The sequence below is a fragment of the Pituophis catenifer genome, unplaced genomic scaffold (assembly GCF_029215685.1).
Source record: "Pituophis catenifer annectens isolate HBS135680 unplaced genomic scaffold, rPitCat1.0.hap2 SCAF_4, whole genome shotgun sequence".
Taxonomy (NCBI): Eukaryota; Metazoa; Chordata; class Lepidosauria; order Squamata; family Colubridae; genus Pituophis; species Pituophis catenifer.
Window position 1 is genome coordinate 105,777,995 of NW_027256884.1, and position 16,867 is coordinate 105,794,861.

Sequence of the window (16,867 nt, forward strand, 5' to 3'; positions counted from 1 at the left end):
ATAATTTTCATTTTTCTATTATCTACTATTATTTTTAATAATCAAACCATATATCATAACTTCATTTTTTTTTCAATTTTATGCAGAAAGTCGAGAATGGATTTCTAATCAGCATTAAAATTAATCAATGTCTTTTCTCTATTCACAGCTGTAAATTTCTTATCTCAGCCAGCTCCATCAACTTCACTATCCATTCTCCATTGTAGGTAATGTCAACCAAATTGCATCTTTTTCAGCAGAATCTTACAATCTAAATTCATGCTGAAGATATGTGAATGATGATACTGCATGCAATATATTTTTTGATGTGGTATCCTTGGTAATCTCAGCTTGTTTGTTTGCTGATGGATAATTATTTGACTAGGTAACATTATCAGTGCTAATGAGTCTGCAGTTTGCTTCTGATGTATATAGAGTAGCTTGCCTTGTCCTATATGCAGAATAAAAGAGAAAGAACTGGAGAAAACCACAAAATACAAAGACTTGGAAATAGAATTAGAATGACTATGGGAAAAAAAAAGTAAAGGTAGTAGCAATAGTAATAGAAGCCTTGGATTCAATCCTAAAACAACTGGAGCACTACTTGAACACCATTAGCATTAACAAATTCACCATTAGTCAATTGCAAAAAGCAGTTTCACTTGGAGCAGTTTACATCCTGTAAACAAAAGACAATATATTTTAACATCATCAAACAACATTTGCCAATCCTAGGTTCTTGAGAAGTACTTATTAGGTGGATAAAATGCCAACTTAGTCTAAACATCTGGTTGACTGTGGAATGAACCATAATATTTAGTGCCTACAGTAGCTTGCCTTGTCCTGTATATACAAGTAGCTTGTCCAGCCAAATATATTATAATAATATATATGTATATAGTAGCTTGCCCTGCCCTGTATATAAACAGGGTGGAAACCCCACATTCATTAGCACTGATGATGTTACCTGGTAAGGTAATGAAAGGCTTGCAAGCAAACAATTAAGATCAGATAGCACCAAATACTCCACACTTCAATTCTGAACTACATGTATTCTCTTCTATTTATAGTATAATTTTAATGATGTCACAAAAAATATGCATGATCATTCCACTAAATATATACAACCTTAATTATAACAAAAAGGGAAAAAGACTTGTTCAATGGACTTGTGCCGTCTGGACATGGAAGGCTGGTTCAAAGGACTAAATTAATGAAGGTTAGGGTTACAAAAATAATACAGTTTTCTCCTTGGATACTAAAAGGGAAGTTCTGCTTTTTAAAAAGCTGCCTCCTACAGCACATGAATTTCTAGTAAAGTAGTGTAATAGAGGACTCAGAATGAATTTGTTTTAAGATAATTAACCACAGCAATTAATATGCTTGCCTCACATGCTTTTTGTGTTTGTCAGTGTTTAAATTATAGAATGAAAGTTTGGGACTCTGTAATAAAACAGATTAAGCCCACTTTCTTATCTTCCTCAATTTTGGTCTGTTAAAGTTACAAGATATTTTAGTTCTGCTATGGGCACTTTGTGTTCAGAAGGGAAAGACAGGATAAAATTGTCATAATAAATTTGAACAAAGATTTGTTGTTCCAAGTCAATGTATTGGTCTATTATCCTGCAAAGCTGTGATTCTTGGTGAGTCTGGGAAACATCAATTCAATCACAGAGCATATGCTTTGAATGCAACAGATCTCAATTTTAATCCCCAGCCCACTTCAGAGGGTTAGAAAGCCTGGAACCTTAGAGAGCTATTGAAATAAACTACTTATGCTCCCTCTTTTCACAGTCATTTCTGTGCTTGACTTTAGGTCCCAACTGTTCATCACTTCGCATCCAAGAATTGCTCTGGTTAAAGCAAAGTATGATCATGGAGCATTAAAACTGCTTCTGATGATATCTGATATCCTCAAGGAGACTATTTTGGAAATATCTTTGCATAACAAATTGTCTGGTTGCTGCTGTGTAACATCTTAGAACTCCCACTTTTATCTTCCTAACCATAACTATCTTTCTGGCTATAAGCAGTCCTATGATCCTTCAGACACTGCAGTGATTCTGCTCTCTCTCTGGGTTTCCAATTAAATCTGGTTTTTTAACTTCTGCAAAAAACACATTACATTTCAAAGATGAAAACATTATGTAATTAAATATTTTAATAACTTTCATGTGACATTTAATTTGCAAATTGATCTCAGAACAAAATCTCCTTTTGCTCTCCCTATCCTATTATCTGCTGGAATTCTTAAGCTTCTTTAGCAACAACAATATAAATTGTGTAAGGCTATTTTAAAAAAAGCCCAGCTGGATCAGACCAATGTTCCATGTAATCCAACATTCTGCATCATTCATTAGTTGTCCAGATGCAAAACTCAAAGGTAGGACATTAGGATAACACTCCCTTGCATTCCCTACAATCATGTTTTCTTTCTCTTTTATTCTGGAAATAGCATAGAAATAAAAAGTTTAGCAATCCTTGACAGCTTTATTTGTTATGCCCCCCCCCCTTTTTAAAAAAAAATCATCTGAACTAGTGGTAACTATGCTTTGCTGATGGGAGCAAATTAACTATGCATTGTGTAAAGATGTACTGTACCAGCATTTTTTGTCTGTCCTGAATCTCCCCAATTTAGTTTCAGTTGATAGTCCCAGGTTCTATTTGTCAGGGAGAAAAACACTTTTTATCCATCTTTTTCATTCTATGATTATTTGATAAACATTTACCTATGATATACACTTTATCTTTGCATAAACCATTTCAAAAGAGACTTTTTCTATCTGGGCTTTCCTTAATCTTAAGTGATTAGGTTTAACAACTAAAATTGGCATAATTCAAAAGAATGCATGACATTGTCATGCATCAAAGCAAAAAACAAAAAATAGAATTTGGAGATATTTGCCTTTTCTATACCACACAATAAATAAACAATCATAGAACTGGCATGTCAGGGATAAGGCTGATGCTTGAATCATATACTGTATCATTCATGAATGAGTGGAAAAAGATAGCTTTGTATAACATTTTAGAACACACTTATGTTTTTTTTCTATAATAATTACATTGGATCTGTAAGGTGGACCACTGGTGTATCTTATGGCAGGGAGAGAAAAATGCTTGTCCAAAAGTACTTTAAAAGAACATAGCTAATATAATCCTAAAATTGTGAGAATGGATTCTCTGTTCTAATTCTGAAGAGTTCTAACTCTTCTTTAAAAAATAGAGAGTCCACAAACCTCATAGGTAACTTATAGTTTATTATACCTGTGTATCTTATTGGCAAGTTCTTTCTTATATAAATTAAATCTAGGTACCAGAAATGTATATCCATTATTTATGTTGTTAGATCAGTAGCAATGGGAAATACTACCTACCATCCACACCAGAACATTAATATCATGTCTCACTTCAGTTTCTTTTTTCCTGAATGAACATCTCCATTTTCTTCAGCCTGTCTTCATGGGACACTTCCTCAAATCTCTTTTTCTTCTCTGAATCTATTTTAATCTGTCAGTATAGTCTGGTATTATGTGCCCAGACCTGTTACACAAGTATGGTGTCACGAGTGCAAAATAGAGGACTAGAAGAGAATAATAACTTCAGTAATACAGTCCAGGGATAAGTGAGTTTTTCTAAAAGCTTATGTTTGTTTTACAAATATCCACACAATAAGGCAATTGTTTTCTAATTCATTTCTCAGTTTTTAGGAAACTAAGACCTTTTAAATATGAAGTCTATTGTATTTGAATAGGTCTGATATTTTCTATTCAGAAATACTATTTGGTTTACCATATCACTACCATATCATTATGCACTAGACTTATTTGAAGGAGAAGTTTAAGGGCTAGGTAGCAACTGGTTCCAATGATCATTCTAATCTGTGCAGGTCTCCTTCCAACTCTGTTATTTTGTTCTGTTCTGTTTTAATAATTGATTTGCATTAATTGGATAAAACCAGGTTGATAACATGCGGGGACGAAATCCCACATTCCCACATATTGTATTTGATAGCTTTGTAACATCCCAGCCTTTCATCCTCATAGAAAGCATCTAAGAGTCTATACTTTAGAACCAGGAAAATTTAATGAACTATGGTGTGTTTGGATGAGAAGGATTCATTCAAGTGTTCATCACATTATGAAATCTTTGGGATGACATTATATTTCAACCTTGTCTAAAATAGGAAGAACACAATTATATTTAAAAAAAAGATTTTGTAAAGATATGATCCAAATAATTTTGATACATGCAAGAAACATCTGAAAAATGTTGGAAAATTATTTTCATATCCTAATAGGTATGCAATTCAGTCACTGCCAAGATTCATGAACAATTAAATATAGTTAAAGTTATTTCTGAATAAATATGTAGGATTGCACTGTTAGTATAATGATAGTAACTTTAATCATATAGTTACCGTATCACAGTGAAAATGTTTTTAAAACAGGTGATTCTTAGTTGTACCTAATAACTTAAAACTGCCAGTATAAAAAGAACCTTTGAATTTTTTTTATAACACTAAATTGCTTTAGACTGATTTTGGAGCTAATTGTCTAATATCCTAAGGGAAATATCATTATAAAATCTACCTTCACATCCCAGACAATTTAAAAAACTAGGTCAGTTGACAATGCTGTCAGTCCCTGCATGGGGCCAAGCTTACCATAATTAGTAATATATTTACATTTTATAAGTGCCATGAAAAACCTTCATTCTCCTCTTTTTCTATTATAAGGTTTCAGCTCTAACCTGTATTTCTAAACAGCTGTGACTTTAAATATTATACAATTAAACCACATCTTTATTTTGTTTTGCTTTTTCTGTTAATAAACTTGAATCAGTATGCCTGGTTAGTCTTTTGCATTCTTATTCCTTCCCTTTCTTAATTTCTTTCACCTAATATGGAAATGCACCACCTGTGTTTAGGGACTGTTAAATCCTTATGGAGAGAGCAGCACTATTTTTTAAAAAGAAGTAATTTGCTCCTGAAGTAGTCTAATATAAATAGTTAAAGCTCAGGTGTTAACTACCTCTTCTTGCTAATATGTTTGCTAATGAATTCTAGTCAGTCTTGGGGAAAAAAACTGGTTTTTGAAATCTATTTCAATCTACAAAAGCTTCCTGCATAGATTTTTAATGGAAACTAACTTTATCACTATAACTGCAATTTAAACTTCTTAGACTTTTTAATTGTTCTTAATAATGTTATCCATGATAATCTGCCAGAACTGAAATCTTAATTTAAACAGTCCCCAAATGACTAAAAACTTAATACATTAAAATTATATGTCAAATATTTCTTCAAATGAAAGTTTCTATTTCTTTTTGGTATTGGTTATTCTTGGTATTAGCCTGGTCCTCTAATCAGTATTTTCAGCCAAAATGTCTGCCCCAAGACCATTCTGTGTACAGCAGTTCAAACCCTGCTATAGCAAAATTAGAGAAGCAGTACTAGGAAACTAAAGTTAAGCCATACAGGATAGAGATGTTGTTACTGAATGATTAGCTAAGAAACAAATTCAGCCTCTACTATGAGAGGTAGGTATCCCTCCAAGTTTTAAATTCACTGTTTCAAGATGAGTTGACTTAAGCCATAACAACTGAATTCAAAATCCATAATTGTAACTATTGGGAACATTTTCGTTAGAGGTGTCAATATCTTTAATATCTTGGAGCATTTATTTTCAATCTATAATGTACCAATCCTGCCAGGTCAACTGCATTTGCTTTCTCAAGGAATCAAGATACACTAAGGAGTAAGTTTTACTATCAACCGAGTAATGGTCAAATAAGACAACTTGATATTACTGACTAATAAAGAATCCTTCTTAATATATCAACAGATTGAAATTACTGTATCCCTTTTTTGTCACTCTTTAGCCAGTCTAAATCTGACTTTTCTTTTGAGCCCACCACTCAGGAGGCTATAATGTCTGCCTTTTTTCATTCTTTCCTCCAACAGAAAATAATGTAATGACTTCTTTCCCAATACCATGGTAAATCTCAATTAGATAAAACATTTACCATAAATTTGGCAGAAATATAGAGGCTTTGATAGTATCTTTTCATTAAATAAGACCTAACATAATTCTCATCCATTGCTCATGAACAGAATTCTCTAGCTTGATCATATATATTCAGATGTTAAAAATAATTTTGTACACTTGAATTTCTTTCTATGAACTGCATAATTTCCTCAGTTGTTTCCTTGATTTATTTAGTTATACCCCACTTCTATTATCTTTGTATAAATTATTCAAGGCATTACCTAATAATCATTCTGCCTCCTATTTGGGAGGTGAGTTGGGCTGAGAGAAAGTGAGTGGCCCAAAGTCACCTAGCTGGTTTTTCATTCCCAGGGCAGGACCAGAACTCACAAATCTCCTGGATTTTAGAATGGTGAATAATGGGCATGAGATAGTATGGACTAAATTTTCTTGGCTGATGTTAAATATTTTCTTTAGTACTTTGTCCTCTGACTTATTCCTTTATTTACTAGGCATATGCAGGAATAAGTTGGAAGATGAATAATCAGATACCTACAGCCCATGAATTGGTAAATTAGAATCATATCCCTCTCAGTGTTGCCCAACCTTTCACAGAGATAATTTTACTTGTAAACTCTTTGTCTTCATACTGTCCACAGATGGGAAGACCCTGATGCTTCCTCTGTTCATCCTCCTTCCTTAAGTTATTCTTAGTTTTGATTCTTGTTAAGTAAACTTCATTTAGCAAATTCTGTGTTTAATTTTGTTTAAAAGTAACTAATCATTTTGAAATCTATGACTGCTTAATTCTTTAATAACAATTTCAATAGGAAACTGGATTTGATCTTTCTCCTGTGTTGTACCATTTAACATACAGACAGTTCTTACAACCACTATTGATACAAGAATTTCCATTGTTAAGCAAAACAGTCATTAAGTGAGTCATGCTTAATTTTATGATCTATTATCCCATGGTTGTTAAATGACTCACTATAGTAGTTAAGTGAGTAAGCAATCATTAACGCAAATCGAGCTTCTCCCATTGACTTTGCTTGTCAAAAGCCAGCTGGGAAAGTCACAAATGGTGATTACAGGACACTAGGATGCTGCAGCCATTATAAATACAAGCTTGTTGCCAAGTGTCTGAATTTTGATCAGGTGACTGTGACGATGTTGGTATGGTCTAAGTGTGAGAACTGATCATAAGTCACTTTTCCAGTAACTTTGAAAGGTCACTAAATGAATAGTTGTAAGTCGAGGAGTATCTGTACAGTACATAGTAACCTGTTTTCCAGATTTTTTTAAAAAAAAGCAAACTCAAAAAGGGGAAATACTTATTTAATATTAAAATCTAAAGACACTCCCATAAAGTCAGGCTCAAACGTAATAACTATGGTTAATGATGGTGAGTAACTTTAGACAGATAAGTGTTTGTAGCCAATCCTATCATGTAAGATAGTATCCAGTTATGTAAATTTGGAGTTTTGATACTCATTCAAAATGCATTGTAAGAAGTCAACCCTACTCAAAAACCTGATAAGGAGATTGCAATGGGTGAGTTATTTGATCCTAGTTTTGTACTTGCATGAAAAAATTCAGTGGGACTTTTCTAGGAATACTTTCCAAAGGAATTGGGTCCCGTGCTTTCAAAAAAGCACAGAAAAGAGTGTCAGTTTATCTGCTGAGGCAAATGTTTCCCAGTCTCTGCATAAGAACATCCAAGGAGTAGTAATTGTTTTATTTCACAAACCTAGCACTTAGATCTTGATATGCCAAACATGATATATATTTTATTGCATAAGATAATGTGATTATTTATATGTGACTGTTGAAAGAAGGTCCAATACAATTCTTTTAAAGGACAACTATGTGGTGTTTTCCCTTGACAGGCCTTTTCTTTGCTTCTGGAAAGATATTATTTTTAAAGTAAATTTTTGCCTATTGAAAAAAATGAATCAAAAGGATATAACATCTTTAGCGATGCTACATAGTTACAAAAGATACAATGAACTGTTTGGCAGAGGAAGAGGTCATGTACGTTAATTATGTTATTTCCTTTCCCGTTTAATAAGGAATAAAGTTACCATGGAGACTGAGTGGACATATAACTCCACTCTTGCAAATCGGCTGTGATGAGAAAACTAAGACGTGTTACACTGATAATGATTATTTGCACAAGAGGGAAAAAGGAACATCTCTCAGATTCTTTTATGAACGCATAAAAATATGAGATTATTTTGGGAAACAAAAAAAAAAGTATTTCCTTACTGTCTTTTTAAAGCCTCAAATTGTAAATAATGACTTTCTCTATTACGTACATTTATTTTATAGATAAAATCTAAGAGACATATTTGGGTTTCCTTCTCTCTCTCTTCTCTCCATCCTTTACTGTTTCATATTTCTGTTACCCGTGCTCCGCTACGAAACTATGTGATCGGGCTTGATAAATTGACAGTTAAAGCTTGAACATTAATGAGTAGTGAGCATTAATGAGAAGGGGAGAGGCCTCTCCTCCCCTTCTCTCCCTCAGACTTGCCCCCAGAGGCCTCTCCTATCTTATCCCCTTCTCTTCCTCAGGCTGGCCCCATTGATCCTCTCCTATCCCCTTTTCTCCCTCAGGCTTGCCCCACAGAGGCCTCTCCTATCTTATCTCATTCTGGGGGGTAGAATATCTAAATTCCCAGCCCGCAGGCCGGATGAGACACGCACTGGCCATGCTCACACCCAAGTGGCAGTTGGAACAAAGTTCTTTTCAGGTGGGGAGGGGGAGTAGAACGTCTAACTTCTTAGCATCAGAGCATGTTAATAATAATATAAGGAATACTAATGATCTGATGGTCATTTCGAAAGATCCTTTCTTAGTGAGCACCTAGAAGCCAAGAGGAACATACGTGCCAAATTTCAAATTCGTAGGCTTTACAGTTCTGGAAATTTTGTGATGATGCGTGAGTGGTATTTCGCTTTTATATATATAGATTTGGGGAGGAAAGGGGAGGGGAACGGAACGGAATGGAATGGAATGGAACAGAAGGGAACCAAAAGGGAAAGGGTCTTGTAGTATCGTAACAACATGTTTCAAATGACAAATTTAGGGATAACTTTAAGCAGCAGTAATGTATCTGTAATCTCGTTTATTATTAATACAACTAACTGCCAGGAGAAAGGGATTTTTTGTGCTTGCAGCTGCAAGCATCATAGTACCTCAATTTGTCTTTAGTGCTAACAAGGCCAGGTAGCTGACAGAAGCATTTGAACCATTTGAATAAGATTTAGTGTCTTTTTCTGGATCCAGCCCAGAAGCATTCCTCAGCATTGCTGCTTCTCACATCATTTAACTAAATTGCACTTGGGATACTTTACATACAAAATATATTCTGTTAGTGAGCTATGGCTTTCTCTTGTTCCTGTATTAAGCAAAGCTCACACAATTAGAAGAGTTGGCACTGACAGAACCTATCCCGGGAACTTATAGATTTGCATAACTTAGAGGATATTTGGTGGTGGTGAGAGTGGTGTTAGAGTAGGAGAAATTGAACATGAATTCAGAAACTAAATTTAATTTTTAAGAAGTGTTCCTATTACATTAAGGTCATTTAATTTGAGGCCCAAATAATTGAAACAATTTTTATTTTTATTCTTTTCAAAGAATACATGAACTAATCCATGCATTTAAAAAGAAAATGAATCATTGATCTGTTTGTGATCTTGATAAACTTTATTGATGCTTAATATTCAAGATTTACAGAACCAACTTAATTTGGATTGATAGCAGAGAATGAAGATATGCAGGATGAAACATTTTTTCCCCAATGATTGCAGTGGGGGAGAATTAATTGGCAGACATCCATTCCTGAATGAGCTGGTACTATGTTTTTTCTACATATTTTGCCTCATCCTGCCCTAATTTATTCATCAGGACCATCCAATGATAACAATCATTCAATGGCATTTACTACCTAAGAAAATGCCTTAATGATGAGATTAGGATTTTTCTAAAGATGCAGATTATATTTCTGTTGGATAGGGAAAACATCCGAGTGTACATTCATACCTTGAAGAGCTGTAAAACCAATATAAAAGAAAGCAAATTGTCACATAGTTCATGGTTTGTCCAAGGTTTACCACCACAAGATATAGTGATGATTGATTCATAATGGGCCATCAAGACATTTCCAATTCCTTGCAACCATATAAATTATATTCATAATGATCCAGCCTCAGTCTGGTCTTTTGGGTGTATTCATCTCTAATGTAATTGAGCCATCCACCTTGTTGCTGATCATCCCCTTTTCTTTTTTTTTCTTTCAACTTTCCCAGTATTGGACCATTTTCCAGAGAGATGGATTTTAACTTAATGTGTCCAATACAGGATAATTTGACCCTGGTCATTTGTGCCTTGAGTGAGAACTCTGCATTGATTTATTTAAAGATCCATTTATTCATTTTCTTGGCTGATTAAAGGCACCCATAGAAACAAAGAAACTAGCGATAACTAGCAGTGGTTTGGTCAAATTTTAAATCTAAAACTCAGTTGAAATGGAACTCTTCCAAAATACAATTAATTTAAATTTAAAACTGGGAATACGGAAGGCCCTTAAGAACTGGCTCTGTTCCCAGGCCTGGGGTTGGTGTTTGTGCAGCCTCTGTCATTTTTTTTAAAATGGCTGTTGTTTCATTATTATGTTTTTAACTGTTTTAATTGTAAGGCCCCAGAGACTTTTGGGGTGGGCAGTCATAATAAATATAATAATAGTAATGGTAATTTGTAAATTGAGAAAATCAGAGATAAAGACAATGTGACTGAAAATATTTTCACTTATTTTCCTGTAACAGGAGAGATATTGTTTCGTGGTTAACAATTATAATCACAACGAATAATTTTACCAAATACATCCAGTAACTGGACTTTGAAAAGTGTACATTGCTAAATATTCCATAGTTCTGTGTGTTCCAAACTATTTTTTTCTTCTAGGAACCGGAAAGTGAAAAAATATTTGTGGTCAGGTCTGTTCCCTGAAGATTGAGACAAGGAAAGGAAGTAGATCTGCCCCAAATTATTTATATACTACTAAAACACTCGACTGAATGAAATGGTGCATCGTAGCACAAAATGTTTTCAACCAAGGTTCCTCTAATGGACTAACCTATAGAATGTGTAAAAGATCCAGGACCCATGACTTGAAATTGAAATCCATGAGTTGAAATTGGGCAAATTGTATAAAACATTTAATGACATAAAATGATCATAAAGCATTTTATAACATGAGACAAAATATCATAAAACATTTCCTATGGTCAGTTCCTGATGTTTGATCTGCTATACAATTCACCACAAGCTACTTTCAAGGCAGATTCATCTCTGAATATTTTCCTGAATTTTTAAGAATTTTTCAAGTACATTACAAGTTCTACCATTGTTGAAGGCATTAAAAAAAGGAAGTCTTATTGATGGGTGTTCAAATAATACAGCAGAAAGAGACAAAGGGTATCCAGAAGGGAATGATCAGTAGGGACAAAAATATCAAAAAGAGTTACAAGATTCCAAGAGAGAGGGAGAGATAAAAGGCTGACTAAAAAGTCAATAAATGATGGAATTTTAAAAAGATTAAGAGATGATGGATAATGAGAAAATATATTAATAAAATGGGAAAATACAAACTGGGAAAATAGGAGTATATATATTAATACCTAATATAACATTATAACAAAAAATAAGTTAAGATTAGTAGATGGAAATTTAGGATTAGGTAATTTAATTATATTATTTATATTAATAGTGTGTTAAAGTATATTGTGAATTTAAAATATTAAGGATTAGAAATTGTGGGGATTTTGAGATACACTCCCGGGATTGATTAAATGTTGTTAATATTTGGCGTTACTAGTAATCCTACATATTTGGAATATTGAAGTTATGGTGGAATATTGAGTAATTCTTAAAATATTAAATAATAGTAATTTATTAGGGGATAACAAATACATGGTGTAAAGAAATGTTTAAATGAATTAATGGGAAAAATGATAAAGGATTATGAAGAAAGAATAGTATTGTTGAAGTTGGAAGATTAAGATTATACAGACTTATTTGTGTTATTATTGTTAGCGTTGTTTAAAAAAGACTTGACCCAGTCAATACACTGTCCACAAAATATGTATGGAATTATTATACTATACTATATATATGTATGTGTGTGTGTCTGTGTGTGTGTGTGTCTGTGTGTGTATGTGTTTCCTCTAGCCAGGTTTTCCCTACGTAACCAAGGTTTTTCTGCAGCCCAAGATCAGTAGAATCACATCCACTCGATTCTGGGCTTTTTTCTTTTCTAGCAGCCAGCAAGTTCTTCCTGCTAGGTGGGAAGAACTTGCTGGCTGCTAGAAAAGAAAAAAGCCCAGAATCGAGTGGATGTGATTCTACTGAGCTAGGGCTGCAGAAAAACCTTGGTTACGTAGGGAAAACCTGGCTAGAGGAAAAACACACATAAAGAATATACATATATATATATATATATATATATATATATATATATATATATATATATATATATATATATATATATATATATATATATATATATATGCATATTCTTTCTAGCCAGGTTTTACCTATGTAAACTTAGTTGTTCTTCAGCCCTAGGTTCTGTGAAATCTCATTCACAAGTTCTTGGGCCCTTTTTCTGCTGACAAACTGCAACTCTGTGTTGCTTCCTGGGAGACCCAGATAGCTATTTCTACCTCTTAAGGCGTCATCAGTGGGCCACACCCACTTCCCAATTATCCTCCCTGTAAAAGGCATAATGTATCTTTTTTCTTTTTTCATAGGCTTTTATGTGCATATTCTTTCTAGCCAGGTTTTACCTATGTAAACTTAGTTGTTCTTCAGCCCTAGGTTCTGTGAAATCTCATCTCAAGCTGAAGAACAACTAAGTTTACATAGGTAAAACCTGGCTAGAAAGAATATGCACATAAAAGCCTATGAAAAAAGAAAAAAGATACATTATGCCTTTTACAGGGAGGATAATTGGGAAGTGGGTGTGGCCCACTGATGACGCCTTAAGAGGTAGAAATAGCTATCTGGGTCTCCCAGGAAGCAACACAGAGTTGCAGTTTGTCAGCAGAAAAAGGGCCCAAGAACTTGTGAATGAGATTTCACAGAACCTAGGGCTGAAGAACAACTAAGTTTACATAGGTAAAACCTGGCTAGAAAGAATATGCACATAAAAGCCTATGAAAAAAGAAAAAAGATATATATATATATATATATATATATATATATATATATATATATATGTGCAAAAAATTAAAATCTCGGGTGTTTTCCCACGTCATATTAAATAAGTTAGTTAAAATGTTTAAAATTCTGATTAAAATCCTAACTTAAAATCTTCTAAAAATCCTTACAGAGCACTCTGCAAGGTCCTTTAAAACCTTATCTAAAATCCTACCAGTAACTTTAAAAGTTTTTCTTATAGCAACGTTTCGACAGGCTCACAACCCTGTCATCTCTTGTGAGCCTGTCGAAACGTTGCTATAAGAAAAACTTTTAAAGTTACTGGTAGGATTTTAGCTAAGGTTTTAAAGGACCTTGCAGAGTGCTCTGTAAGGATTTTTAGAAGATTTTAAGCTAGGATTTTAATCAGAATTTTAAACATTTTAACTAACTTATTTAATATGACGTGGGAAAACACCTGAGATTTTAATTTTTTGCATATACACATCCGCGAAAACTTAAGAAGATATATATATATATATATATATATATATATATATATATATATATATATATATATATATATATATATGTCTTTGGTTATTCGGGTTTTCTCCCGCGTAAAATTGGAAGTGTCTTGGTGACGTTTCGACGAAGTCTCATTCGTCATCTTCAGGCTGGTGTTTTCAGCTTCGTGCTTCTAGGAGCAAAGACTTCGTCAAAACGTCGCCAAAACACTTCCAATTTTACACGGGAGAAAACCCGAATAACCAAAGACCTATATACAAACACCCACGAAAACCTCAGAAAACACACACCCACACACACACACATATATATATATATATATATATATATATATATATATATATATATATATATATGAATATATATATATATTCAGTGGGTGATACTAATTGGGCTTCTAGTTTCTTGCATGTTACTAAAACATTTTTTATTGTACAGTATGTCATCCAGAATCATGTTTGGGAGATGGGAAACTATATAAATATGACAAATAAATAAAAACAAGTTTCTGATCCATTATTATTAATGGATCTGCCCATCCTCTATATAGCACTATTCTGGATGAATCTCAGAGCATCCAAGAATAGACATCAAGGTGGCACTTAAAGATGACCTACAGTTTCTTTCCATGAAGTGCATAATTTGCTCAGTTGTTTCCTTGATTTATTTATTTATACTGCACCTCTATTAACAGCAGTCATAGGAGGAAGATCAAGAAGAAAAAGTACCAAGGGAAGTCAAGATCCTGCATGGGATCTATCATGAACAGTTTTTTTATTACCATTTTCATTCAGACTTCTATTTTGATAGTGTGTCAGAACCACCAGTTTCCTTCTTTATGTAACACAAGGACTAAAATCCCTTCGATTTAAATGAGATTTGGAAAGAGTCACCTCTAAAAATAGAATATTAAGTGGTCCATTTATACAAGCTACCAGCATGGTCCAAAAATTTCTTGAGTACTCCAGTAAATATTATGCAATTAAGTTACTGTAAAATACAATTGGCTTCAAGTGACCAGGGCAAGTTGGAGCTATCATTTTTCACTTTTCTAATTAATTATAAAGAAATTGAATCATATAACTTTATATGTGAATGAGCCTCATATAATTTGAATAATTGAGATACCTTATAGTGATCCTTTTAATTTCATAGGTTTTGTGGGACTAAAAATCTCCTATATTTTAGAATGTTGTAACAGCATAATGCAACATTTCAAAAAATGACACCGTATAGAGTCCTTTTATATTTGAAATTCAATTGAATGATTCTATTAATGTCAAGAGGCAATCCACAAAAATTGCCTCCATTTTTTTTTCGTTGCTATCATAGGAGCAATAGAAACTAGTATGTTGATTACTCATGCATTGAATTCAATTATATAAGGGAGGTCACCCACAAGCATACTCAGAAAGCTCTGAAAATAGAATGCAAGCATTCTAGTCTCTGAGCTCAAAGATATTGTGACATGTCGTAACATAGAATTAAATTAGAGGTGTTTGGAACCAAGAGATAGAATTACATTTCATTAACATAATTTCTGTATCCCAATCTCACGGCTGTGAGTACTATTTAAAAAGGAATGTTTTTTGACACTTCGCAAAATCAGGAAAGGAACCAAACATATCTCCAGAGACATATTCCAGAGTTGAGATGCAACCAAAAAGGCTCTTCTTCATTTTACATGGGTGCAGCACCCTGAGCAGACCCTCTCTTGATAAATCAACAGGATAGACAGATTCATTTTGGACAACAGGGCCATTGATACCACATCAAACAGAAATTTTTACGTGGTAACAAGCGATTTGACCTGGAAATACATGCAGTGCAACAATATTAAAAATAGATGGTTTCCTGCAGTGATAAGATCTATCTGCCACAAATCTAACAACTGCATTTATAACAATTGTGGCTTCTAAGCTTCAAAGACAGATTTCTAGTGGCTGCTGAAGTTATAACAGTTTCCAAATGTCAGCCTGGAGACAGACAATTGGGAGCTTTGAATGGAAGGACATGTTTGAGTTAGGTTCTGAGTCTTCACTCAAGTATATCTTTTAGCAGTCATAGTGCCTATTTTGAAATATAGTCCAAATTCCCAGGAGAGAGGAGGGAGTGCATACCAGAGAAGCAAAAAACAACTCAATTCAGACAGTTTGTGTGAGAGTAAGAAGGTGAAGGTGAACTCCCCAGTAATTAACAGAATAACAGAATTGAAAGGGACCTTCAATTCTTCTAGTCCAACTTCCTGCACAAGCAGGAAACCCGATACCATTCCATACAATGGCTTCTTAACAGCCTCCAGTGATAGAGCACTCATAACTTCTGAAGTTAAGCCGTTCCACTGGTTAATTGGTCTCACTATTAGGAAATTTCTCCTTAGTTCTAGGTTGCTTCTCTCCTTGATTAGGTTCAATCCATTGTTTCTTGTCTTGTTTTCTTGTACTTTGGAAAATAGATTGACTCCATCTTCTTTGTGGCAGCCTCTCAAATATTGGAACACTGCTATTATGTCACCCCTAGTCCTCCTTTTCACTAGACTAGACAAACCCAATTCCTGCAACCATTCTTCATATGTTTTAATCTCCAGTTCCCTAATCATCTTTATTGCTCTTTTTCTGCATTCTTTCCAGAGTCTCTACATCTTTTTTATAATATGGTGACCAAAACTGGATGCAGTATTCTACATGCAGTCTTACTAAGGCTTTAAAAAGAAGTACTAATACTTCCCGTGATCCTGTCTCTTATCCCTCTGTTAATGCAACCTAGCCAACCTGCATTGGCTTTTCCCAGAGTAAATGCTTGGTGAGGATGGTGGTTTGCTTTAGTTTGGGCAATTTTACAAGAGCTTGATGCCTGGCAACATTCTTAAGGCCAGCTGGATGACCCTATTTATATTTTGATTTGATTCAGTTTGATTTATATAGCCACACATCTCATCTAAGTGATGCTGAAGACAACATCAGCAACAAGAAAGTTTTAAAAAAGGACGTTTATAAATTCTGAGTATTCAAGAACCTTTTTTACTTTGAGATAGCACAGCTATCTACCTCACAAAAGGAAACAGACCCTCAATATCTGTTATGGTGCCTCATCTTGGGTGGTGATGATCTTGGACAGATGGGAAAAGAATGCCAAGATCATGTAGTCCCAGCAGAGTCCCCCC